The sequence below is a fragment of the Colobus angolensis genome, unplaced genomic scaffold, assembly GCF_000951035.1.
Source record: "Colobus angolensis palliatus isolate OR3802 unplaced genomic scaffold, Cang.pa_1.0 Scaffold278, whole genome shotgun sequence".
Taxonomy (NCBI): Eukaryota; Metazoa; Chordata; class Mammalia; order Primates; family Cercopithecidae; genus Colobus; species Colobus angolensis.
In genome coordinates, this window is record NW_012116021.1 from 1,789,545 (window position 1) to 1,801,562 (window position 12,018).

Consider the following 12,018-nt stretch of genomic DNA (forward strand, 5'->3'; position numbering starts at 1 on the left):
GCGCGTGTTCCTTTAAGGGGCTGGTCTGGCGGGAGCGCGGGGGGTTTTTCTGCTGCCGCTTCCTTTCTAGCCTTTTAAGTTCCCCGAAATCCGACTGCCGCCTTGGACCGGGGCAGCTCGCGGCCCCCCCTCTAGCAGTAGAGGAGCTGCCTGGGGACGGTACGTGGCTCAGGGGTCGCTGAGCTTCTGGGGCTGCGTGCGGGCCGGGTTCCTCTCTCCCCGCTTTGGGTGCCCTGCGGGTTCCCACACCTCCCGGGCAAGGTCGGGGGAAGGGGCAGGAGGCGTGGGCCGGGCACTGCGGAGGCCCGGGCTGAGATGGGCTGTGATCGCGGGCGAGGGGCGCCCGGGGCACAGGTTGGGAGGGAGCCGCGCGCGGGCGCGGGCAGACTCACGCCGGACCCTCGTGCCCACCGTGAGGGAGCAGAGCCCGAGCGGACCCCCTGGCCTCCGAGACCACCGTCCGCTTCCAGCCCCCTTCCTGTCAGGGGCCGCTTGGCTCTCTCCCCTGTCGTCTGTCCAGGGTCGGCTGCCTCCAGCGCCGTCCGCGGCGCCCCAGGCCCTGCCCCTGGGTATCTGTTGGATGCTCCAGGGGCCCCGGGAGCCCTGGGAGGGACTGGGGGCAACCTGCGAGGAGGCTGGTGGACCTGAGTCTCTGGACCGCGGCTGGCCGGCTCTGGGCGCCCTGGGGCAAACGCAGCGGATGCCTATGGGTTCCAGACCTCGCTCACTGGGGTTCCTGCCCCAGGGACAGCGAGGCCAGAAGGGTAGGGAGGGTGGAGGGCAGAGCCCTGGGTGGGAGATGGCGACCCTCAGGGAGGAACGTAGGCTCGTGCGCAGCCAGGATGGAAACAGCACGGCACTTGGACCCAGTTCTGCCACCAGCTCGCTGGGTGGCCACAGGCAGCCTGTGAACCTATTCCGACCTCGGTGTCCAGCGCTGACCCGTGGGAGTGCCTGTGCTCCCTGCAGCAGGGGGCGGCGATTGAGAGAGGCCCTGGCTTCTCTCCTGCGACGCCACGTGGGCCAACGGGTTGGGAATGCTGGTAGGAAACACCTCCGGCTTTCATTCTCCTGGGGGCTGCAGGTTTCAAAGGCGCGAATCAAGCCTTATGCAAACAGTGACAAGGATGTCAAATTTCTCACTGGGAGCAGCGCTCGTGGAGACCTTGCGGGCGATGCTGCCCCCTTCTGGTACCTTGGGGACTTGTACTCACGGACGGCCCAGTGCGGACATGCCTCTGGCGAGGAGGTGCCACCCACCCTCCCCCCAAGTCCGGGCTTATTGTTCTTGGTGGAGGGGTCCCTAGGCTAGAGGCGCCTGGGAAAAGCAACGGGCTGGCCATCAGGAAAACTGAATTTTCTCTAAGTTCGAGATATTTGACAAAGATAACGCCTTGGGTAGTTCACTGACCTTCACACTCTTGGCCTCAGTTTCCTCAACTGTGAAGAGGAGGCAGTGGTGACCACTTTGTCTCATAGGCAGTGAGAGAGGAGAAAGAGCCACTGAGATGGTGTAAGACTTCACTGTATGAACTGCTCACAAGTGTAGTAATAGGTCATATTTTCCCAGTGCTTGCTCCTATCCCCAAGCAAGAAGCAGTATTTTCAGTGCTCTGCTGCTATTCTCTCCCTTAATCTTCACGAAAGTGTTTTCTGGTTGGTATTGTCGTGACCCCTCCCCGCTTTTTTTTGAGATGGAGTTTTGCTCTTGTTGCCCAGGCTGGAGTGCAATGGCTCAATCTCGACTCACTGCAACCTCTGCCTCCTGGGTTCAAGCGATTCTCCTGCCTCAGCCTCCCGAGTAGCTGGGACTACAAGCGCCCACCACCACACTCGGCTAATTTTTGTATTTTTAGTAGAGATGGGGTTTCACGTGTTGGCCAGGCTAGTCTTGAACTCTTTTTTTTTTGTCTTTTTTTTTTTCCTTTTTGTGGAGAACGGGGTCTCGCTGTATTACCCAGGCAGGTCTCGAACTCCTGGGCTCAAGCTATCCTCCCGCCTCTGCCTCCCTGAGAGCTGGGATTACAGGCGTGAGCCACCGCGCCCGGCAGCTTCCTCAGCGGGTCTCGAACTCCTGGGCTCAAGCTATCCTCCCGCCTCTGCCTCCCTGAGAGCTGGGATTACAGGCGTGAGCCACCGCGCCCGGTCTAGTCTTGAACTCTTGACCTCAAGTGATCCACCCACTTTGGCCTCCCAAAGTGCAGGGATTACAGGCGTGATCCACCGTGCCTGGCTTGTGACCCCCATTTTAAAGATGAAGAAACTGAGGCTCAGAGAGGTGCAGCGACTTGTCCAATGACAGGGTTAGTAAGTGGGTGGAGCCAGAACTGAATGCAGGCAGCCAATCTGCTTCTAGAGCCTGAAGTCTTTGCCATGTTCATTTGTTGAGCACCTGCTACATGCCAGGGACTAGCTATCATACATCTTACATCTTCTATAATTGTCACCACAGCCCATTACGTTCCTTTTTTTTTTTTTTTTTTGAGATGGAGTCTTACTCTGTCAGCCAGGCTGGAGTGCAGTGGTGTGGTCTCAGCTCACTGCAACTTCCAACTTCCGCCTCCTGGGTTCAAACAATTCTCCTGCCTTAGCCACACCAGTAGCTGGGATTACAGGCATCTGCCACCACACCTAGCTGAGTTTTGTATTTTTAGTAGAGACAGGGGTTTCACTGTGTTGGCCAGGCCAGTCTTGAACTCCTGACCTCAGGTGATCCACCCCCTCAGCCTCCCAAAATGCTCTAGGATTACAGGTGTGAGCCACCGCACCTGGCCTTAAGTTCCTTTTTTTACAGATGAGGAAATAGAGGCACAGAGAGGTGAACTTGCCCGAAGTCACTCAGCAGGATGCAGTGTGTCCAGCTTCAATACCGAGCCCAGGTCTGAGTGCCCAGGCAGGACTCCAGAAGATTTGGGGAGCTATTCACTGCCAAGGTGACTGGGCTGGACTTGGTCTTGGGCCTTCCAGCTGGTGGCACCTCTGTGGTGGTCCTGAGGAGCTGGTGGCTGGATAGCCGTGGTAGGGGAGCGGAGGTTGTCCATCCCTCCCCTCAGTGGTAGTGGTCAGGGATGGTCAGAGATGGACCTGGGGCAAGGCAGCAACCAAGTGGCAATTGCCACTCCCGACTCCCACCCAGGACTCTGTCCCGTGCACTGACCTTAGCATTCAAGGCTGTGCTTGTCCTCAGCCCCTGAGTTCCCCTTTAGTCTTCTCTGGAGAGAGGAAATTTTCTGTTCAGAGAGGTCAAATGACTTTCCCAGGGTCACCCAGCTAGCAGATGGCAGAGCTAAGACCCAAACTCAATGAGTTTAACTTGAAACCTGGGTGTGTGTGCTGCTTGTCTCTCAGAGAGGACTGGAAAATGGCCAGCTTCCTCCTGGCCTGTCGTTCTTGGGCACACGACTGATCTTTTCTTAAAATTCCTTTTGTTTTTCTTTTCTTTTTTTTTTTTTTGAGATGCAGTTTCACTCTGTCGCCCAGGCTGGAGTGCAATGGCATGATGTCGGCTCACTGCAACCTCCGCCTCCCAGGTTCAAGCAATTCTCCTGCCTCAGCCTCCAGAGTAGCTGGGATTCCAGGCACCCACCACCACACCCAGCTATTTTTTGTATTTTTAGTAGAGACGGGGTTTCACCATGTTGGCCAGGCTGGTCTCAAGCTCCTGACCTCAGGTGATCTACCCTCCTTGGCCTCCAAAGTGCTGGGATAACAGGCGTAAGCCACTGCACCTGGCCAATTCCTTTTAATTTTCTTGACATCCCCCTCAATGTGAGGTTACATTACTGCTGAGTTAGCATCCAGCAAAGAGAGGTGTTGACCAGGTCACAACCCTCCACTTGAAGTGATAAACCAGAGAGCAAGCAAAGCTGGGTGCCCCACAGGAGAGAGGCCAGAAGTGATGGAGATAACCCAGGTTCCTTTTAGCTTGGAAAGGAGGAGCCAGGAGGGGGACATGCAGTCCATTGGCAGTCAGAAAACATCCAGAATGATCCTTTGAGAGTGTAAAGCGTAAGCCGGGTGCGGTGGCTCAAGCCTGTAATCCCAGCACTTTGGGAGGTCAAGACGGGCGGATCACGAGGTCAGGAGATCGAGACCATCCTGGCTAACACGGTGAAACCCCGTCTCTACTAAAAACTACAAAAAAAACTAGCCGGGCAAGGTGACGGCGCCTGTAGTCCCAGCTATCCGGGAGGCTGAGGCAGGAGAATGGCATGAACCCGGGAGGCGGAGCTTGCAGTGAGCTGAGATCCGGCCACAGCACTCCAGCCTGGGCGACAGAGCGAGACTCCGCCTCAAAAAAAAAAAAAAAAAAAAGAGTGTAAAGCAGATTCATGCCACTCCTCTGCTGAGACTCTTCAATGTCTTTCTTTCTTAGAACAAATAAATGCCAAGGCACTACATCATGGGGCCTCTGGCCATGACTTAGACATCATTTCCTGCCATCCTCCCTCTTGTCCCTAGGGCTCTAGTCTTACTGACCTCTGAGCCATTCCTGCCACAGGCCTTTGCATTTGCTGTTCCCTCTCCCTGGAATGCCTGTTCTCCCAGGATTTTCCAGGTTTGTGTCTTCATTGTATATCGGGGGGGCCCTCCTGACCCTCCCTGTCCAAAAGGTACCCCTTCTCCTACTTCCTCTTTTCTCTATCACCTGCATCACTCTCACATTACGTATATCACACATTGTGGGTTGTTTTTTTCTTTTTTGTTTGTTTACCCTCCAGAGGTGATGGCCTGCTGTGAACTTTCCTTTTGTTCCTGGGTATAATCCCCGCCTTTTAGCATTGCACCACTTTAGATGGGCCATATCTTCCTGCACTCCTTGCAGGACTAAGGAGGTTCCCAAACACTGTGGAGTTAACAGTACCAAGGGTGGCAGGGTGTTCCAGGGTCTGGGGGTGATAGAATTGGGGTTGAGAATTTCTATGGGGTTCAGGGCAAGCAAATGGATGCTGAAGCAATGACCATCAAGCTATGGGATCCCCTCAGTGGAGGTCCAAGATGTAGAATGTGTTCTAAAGCTTCTGAGTCCCAAAGGTCCTCAGCCAGTTGAATAGATCAAATAGGAGAAGGGAGGTCAAAATACCTAAGAGACATTACCTTTTGCCTTTATGGGCTAACTCCATAGGAGAATTTAGCATAAGAAAAGAGGGTTTAAGTCACTGGAAATGTGTGTGAGTCACCCTGGAAGAGCTGCCACTGCCAATTGCATCACATGGAGGGATTGGGGACTGTAACCAGAAAAGATAGAAAAGAGCCCTTCCCCCTTCCACGCAGGCAGCTATCCCCATTCACTCCTTGGCCTTCAGGTAACACCAGAGAGTGGCCCTGGCCAGTTGGCTTCCGTTACTAAGGACCTACTAGGAAATGGCCACTCAAAGATTGAAAAAGAAAAAAAGGAAAAGGACTCAGGTCCCTCACCCCAGCTGGGCAGTGGTGACCCGGCGCTTCCACAGGGAAACCTTTCAATTTCACCAGAGAGTGGCCCCGGCCAGAAACCTACAGCTGCCTCTGTGCATAGGCACTGTCCACTGAGAGTCCTGAATTGGAAAGGGAAAAAGAGAGAGAGAGAGATTGAAAAAAAAAAAAAAAAAAAAAACCAGGGTTGCCTTGTATGGAGCAGAGAGGAAAAGGGAAAAAGAGAAAAAATAAATCCCAAACTTTGGGCTTACCTCCTGGCTGGCTCGTCAACATACGTTCCCAGTGGAGGGTCTTGACTACAAGTCATCCAGGTTCTTGGTGTTTTGAACAAAGAACTGGACAAAACGCACAAACAAAGCAACAAAAGAATGAAGCAACAGAAGCACAGATTTACTGAAACGAAATCTGTGTACACCCCGCAAAGTGGGAGTGGGCTCCACCATGCAGCTCAAGAGCCTGCGCGTTGTGTTTATTGTCTTCTGTTAGAATGTAAACTCCATGAGGACGTCTCTTTTGCCTAGAATGGCGGCTGGCACACGATAGATGCATGATAAATACGTGTTGAATGAATGAGACCAAGTCCCAGCTCCTTTATCTGCCTGGGTAACCTTAGGCAAGCATCTTAGCATTTCGGAACCTCAGTTTCCTTGTCTGTACAATGGGGATAATAATTCTGACACTGGGAGGCCCACAGAGACTCGTGTCCATGGAAGTGCACTGACAAGTAGAAGGCAGTCTTTAAATATGACAGATTGGGCTGGGCATAGTGGCTCACACCTGTAATCCCAGCGCTTTGGGAGGCTGAGACATGTGAATCACTTGAGGTCAGGAGTTCGAGAACAGCCTGGCCAACATGGCGAAACCCCACCTCTACTAAAAATAAAAAAAAAAAAAAAAAAAGAAAGACAAATTAGCCGGGCGTGGTGGTGGGCACCTGTAATCCCAGCTACCCAGGAAGCTGAGGCAGGAGAATCACTTGAACCTGGGAGACTGAGGTTGCAGTGAGCTGAGATCACACCACTGCCCTCCAGCCTGGGTGACTGAGTGAGAGTTCATCTCAAAAAAATATGTATTTAAATAAATAAATAAATAAATAAAAATTTATGACAGACTGTTATGGGATTGGCTGACAAGGATTGAACAGAGTTCTGCCTGTGCCACCTCCTGGCCCTGTGATCTTTGGATAGTTGCTTCATGTCTCTGTGGCTCTATTCACTTGTGGATTAAATGGGGAGACACAAATTTATCCTTGCCAACCATGGGGAGCTCTTAGGAGGATCATGGGAGCTGCCGGATGTAGAAGCCCTTTAAAACCTAGGGAGCAAGTGTGGTGCCAGGCTGAAGGTTGTGAGGGTGTGCTGGGGTTTCTGAGGCTGGGAAGGGGTGCCTCAGAGGCTCAAGTGCTGAGCTCACCAGAGGACAGCAGAAGGTGCTACAGTGTGTTCTGCCTCCGTGCATGTTTCTGAACTGAGACTCATCTCATCCATGATTGGTGAGAATGATGGAGGAACAATGTCAGTATAACATGGAATTGAGTTGGTTCTCATCCATGATTGGTGAGAATGATGGAGGGAAGAACAATGTCAGTTTAACATGGAATTGCATTGGTTCAGAAGTGATTTTTCCCAACCCGTGAATGTCTGGAGATTTTTCGTAATTAAATATGAAGCCTTAGCAATGTGTGAGTTCTTTAACATAAATACTGACAGTCTTGCAGAAAGTGCCGTTCTTTAGTATGCATCCAGAAGTCTCTCGCCATCCTAACTCTTTTGTTGTTGTTGTTTATTTATTTATTTTGAGACAGAGTCTTGCTCTGTCACTCAGGCTAGAAGTGCAGTGGCGCAATCTCAGCTCACTGCAACCTCCACCTCCCCTGTTAAAGCCATTCTCCTGCCTCAGCTTCCTGAGTAGCTGGGATTACAGGTGCCTGCCACCATGCCCAGCTAATTTTTGTATTTTTAGTAGAGACAGGGTTTCGCTATGTTGGCCAGGCTGTTCTTGAACTCCTGACTTCAGGTGATCCACCCGCTTTGGCCTCCTCAAGTGCTGGGATTATAGTCATGAGACACCACACCCAGCCGCAATCCTAACTCTTGCTGTTCACGCTCCAAACTCAGGAACCAAATAGATTTGGATAACACAGCATCCCTTCCTACCCCACATTTCCAAAATCTCAATATCCAAACTCACCATCCCAACCTAAGGATGCAATAGCTATGGTGAAGGAGGAATGCTTGCATGGTTGGCTTAGCTGCTTAACATAACTAAAAGTTTACTGATAAAACTAGGAATATGATGAAGAAATTGCAAAAACATATCCCTGTGTTAAAAAAAAAAAAATGGAAGAAGATGACTTCACCTTGGGTCAGACTTTTAATTTTGGTAAATCTGGTTTCTATCAAAACCAAAGCCTCTGAGGACTTACATCTCAAAGGAGGAAGCACTTGTCCCAGTGGTGAAAGCTGCAAGGGGCTGATGGAGGCATCAGTGGGGTGCAGATGTCAGTGGAGGAAGCACTTGTCCCAGTGGTGAAAGCTGCAAGGGGCTGATGGAGGCATCAGTGGGGTGCAGATGTGCTAGTTTTTTTTTTTTTTTTAATTCAGATTGTTCTTATTTTGTTAGCTCTCTGATTACAAAGTTACATGTTTTGAGCAGTCTGTCCTGACTTTATTTCCCTGTAACTTTATTTTTTAATGCATGATTTTGCAAAAATGCACTTTTTTTTTTTTCCCCAGAGCTACTGATGTCACTTAGTGGCAGAAACTGCTGCATTTGTTTACCCTTAGGAAGCCCTTTCTCACTGGGGAGCATTTGTGCTAGACGAGCCGCTGTAAGAGGCTGGAAACATAAGCAGTAGCTGGGATCCCCTCTGCTCAAGGAGACTCTAGCTGCACAGGGACAGCGGGGAGCCCGGGACATCAAGCTAAACATCAAGTCTTGGCCCTACTTCCCTCCTGGTTCCAGGTGTGGAGCCTGAAGAAAGGGAGAGGAAATGAACTCTTACAAGGGTTTGCTTTGGGTCACTGGGCTGTGTGTGCCACACAATCACCTCCCTGAATTTGGCATTGTGGTTCCAGGCTTTGGGGCTGGAGTGGGTTCGAATCCTAGCTCTGCCACTTCCTAGCTGGATGACCTTGGGCGTATGACTTAGTCTCTCTGTGCCTTGATTTTTCCATCTGCAAAATGGGAACACTTATAAGCTCACATCTCGGGGTAGTGGTAAGGATTAAATGAGAGAGACCAGGTATAGTGGCTCATGCCTGTAATACCAGCACTTTGGGAGGTGGAGGCGGGCAGAACGATTAAGCCCAGGAGTTCGAGACCAGCCAGGGCAACATGATGAAATCCCATCTCTACTAGGAATACAAAGAATTAGCTGGGTGTGGGGGCGCACACCTGTAATCCCAGCTACCTGGGAGACTGAGGCAGGAGAATAGTTTGAACCCAGAAGGTGGAGGTTGCAGTGAGCCGAGATTGCACCACTGCACTCCATCCTGGGTGATAGAGTGAGACTTGACCTCAAAACAAAAACAAAGATAAAATAAATGAGAGAGTAAGTGCTCAGCTGTTAATACTTTTATGCTGATCATAGTAATGCTGTGGCATGTGTATTTGTTAGGACAAGTGAGGTTAAGCTATGTTGACAAAGAGATGCAGGCCAGGCATGGTGGCTCACGCCTGTAATCCCAGCACTTTGGGAGATTGAGGTGGGCAGATCACCTGAGGTCAGGAGTTCAAGACCAGCTTGGCCAACATGGCGAAACCCCATTTCTACTAAAAAAATTACAAAAATTAGCCAGGCGTGGTGGCAGGTGCCTGTCATCCCAGCTACTCAGGAGGCTGAGGCAGGGAGAATTGCTTGAATCTGGGAGCGGAGGTTGCAGTGAGCTGAGATTGCGTCATTGCACTCCAGCCTGGGTGACAAAGCGAGACTTTGTCTCAAAAAAAAAAAAAAAAAAGACGCAAAAAGTGGTGGCTTAAATATGATAGGACTCTGTTTCTCTCTCATGGGACAGTGCAATTGGAGGAGGTCCAGGGCTGATGGGCAGCTCTGCCATTCAATCTGTGGTTTCTATCTCTGACTCTTAGCTGGCTACTGTGGTTTCCAGAAGGTTGAGGGAAAGAATACCAGGGAAAGGCATCTGTAACTGTTTTAACTGCCAGACCTGGATGTGGCACATGTTATTTCTGCTTGCTGCCATTGACCAGAACTGAGTCACATAGCTCTCCCAGCTGCGAGAGAGGCTGGAAATGCCGTCTTCAGCTGAGCGGCCATACACCCATCTATACCTGTTACTTTAGGAGAAAACTAGAATGCACTGGTGAGAAATATACCAGGGTGAGTTTTATGATCTCCATTTCATAACCGAGGAAACTTGCCCAGAATCTCGCAGTGAATAAGTAGTAGAGGTGGGATTTGAACTCCGATCTTCCAGTTCCCAAACTCTGTACCAGGTTGCCCCATTGTGCTTAGGCCTCCCAGTTCTCTATCGCCAAGGGGCCTTACAGGTGTCAACAGGGGAATGAATTCCTCTTGGACAAGAAGCGGGGCCTCAGAGTTGTTGGTGTCCTGGCTGCAGTGCACAGCATAGATGGTACGTCTGGGCCTCGGGATTTCTGTGAAGATGTCTAAGAGAATGGTGGATTCTGCCTCTCAACTTTCTTTACATCCATTCTCTCCAGCAAGTGCTCCTAACTGTTCTGGAAACAAGAATGTTTACTTCACAATCCCATCACTCTAACAAGCCAATGCTTTGCCTGTCTGCCTGTCTGCCTGCCCGCCTTCCTTCCTTCCTTCCTTCCTTCCTTCCTTCCTTCCTTCCTTCCTTCCTTCCTTCCTTCCTTCCTTCCTCCCTCTCCTTCCCTTCCTTCCTTCTTTCCTGCCTTCTGTCCTCCCTTCCTCTTTCTTTTAAGCGTTTCCTGATCTTCTGGGTCCTGTACACATGCATTCACAAGACCACATGGTTGCAATCATAGCAGAGGCAATTGTATGTTCTGCTTTGTCTATTTTAACTCACACCCTAAGCATTCTTCCACATTGCTACATGATAATCATAGTTATGTTTGCAGCTGCCTGCTGTCATTCTAGTCTTGCTGCACCCCGGTCCACCTTCCACTCAGTCCCTGCAGGGAAGTATCTTAAGATGTGAGTCTGATCCTGTGACTTCTCTGCTTAAAGCCATCACTGGCCCCCAGGACAAAGGATAGGCTTCTGGCCAGGTGTGGTGGCTCATGTCTATAATCCCAGCACTTTGGGAGGCCGAAGTGGGTGGATCACTTGAGGCCAGGAGTTTGAGACCAGCCTGGCCAACATGGCAAAACCCCGTTTCTACAAAAAATATAAAAATTAGTGGGGCATGTTGGTGCGTACCTGTAATCCCAGCTACTCGGGAGGCTGAGGCACGAGAATCACTTGAACCCAGGAGACGGAGGTTGCAGTGAGCTGGGATCTTGCCACTGCACTCCAGCTTGGACGACAGAGTGAGATTCTGTCTTAAAAAAAAAATAAAAATAGGATATGCTTCTGGGCCTGACACCCAAGGCGTGCAGACACTGGCCCTGGTGACCCCCTTCCCTCCTCTCCCCTATGGCAGCCAGGGTATTTGCAGGAAGCAGAATCCAGCCCAGATAATTCCAAAGAAGAAACTTTAATGGAGGAATGACTTCTAGAGAGCAGGGTAAAGGGACCCAACAAGGAAGCTGGGGATGCAGAGACCAGCAGCAGCAGACACTGTGTGGCAGAGGCACTGGGTGTGGCAAGGGAGCTGGGAAGCAATGCCCGGTCTTCCTTCTCTTCCCTCTCTGCCATCTTCTCTGAATGTCTCCCATTGGCTCTATCCCACCAGAAGCCAGAGGGCTGGGGAACTGAGACAAGTGACCCACAGGGACCAATACATGTCAGAGAAGGACAGACGATGGACCTGGTGGGTGTGTGGGACAAATGAAGGAACCCCTGTACACCGCCAGCACACCCAGGGTCGGGACTCTTGCTGGCATCTGCACCTTTGTAGTGGCAGTGCCCTACTGGATAAACCTGTCAGTTCTCCACCTGGCAAACTCCTGTACCTTCAGTCTCATTTGGACATTCGTGTTTCTGTACCTCCATCTTGGTACTCACCACACAGCAATCGAGACTGCCTGCCCACGACTCTGCCCCCTCCCTGGACCAAGCTCCTTCAAGGAGTGACCCCATCTTTTAATTGTTGAGAGTGTGCAGTAAATGGTCGGTGAGCAGGGCTAGGGTGACATGAGTGAGGCAGTAGCCCTCAGTGTGAGGTTTAAGCCGGGGAGGAAGGGGGTTTGCTAAAAATCTTAGTAATCAAGACATAATATTTTAATGCAATATTTAAAAAAATCAAATCATCAAACTACAGCCCATGGGTGGGCTACCTCTTTTATTTGAGTGCTCACCCAAACTGGAATAGCTCCCAAGACCTCTAGCATGGTGTTCAAAAATTATTTTTGAGTTGAGCTTAGTGGCTCGTGCCTATAATGCCAGCACTTTGGGAGGCCGAGGAGGGTAGATCACCTGAGGTCAGGAGTTCGAGACCAGCCTGGCCAACATGGCGAAACCCTGTCTCTACTAAAAATACAAAAATT

General features: G+C 50.9%; 1 protein-coding gene across 1 annotated transcript in view; it reads left to right on the forward strand.

The window, feature by feature from the left end:
- Positions 1-12,018, forward strand: part of HAPLN3 (hyaluronan and proteoglycan link protein 3) — a 24,592-nt gene continuing 12,574 nt past the window's right edge. Inside the window, exon 1 of the mRNA XM_011948327.1 lies at positions 1-159. The gene's annotated coding sequence lies outside the window, so the exon portion shown is untranslated. The remainder of the gene's footprint in view (positions 160-12,018) is intronic.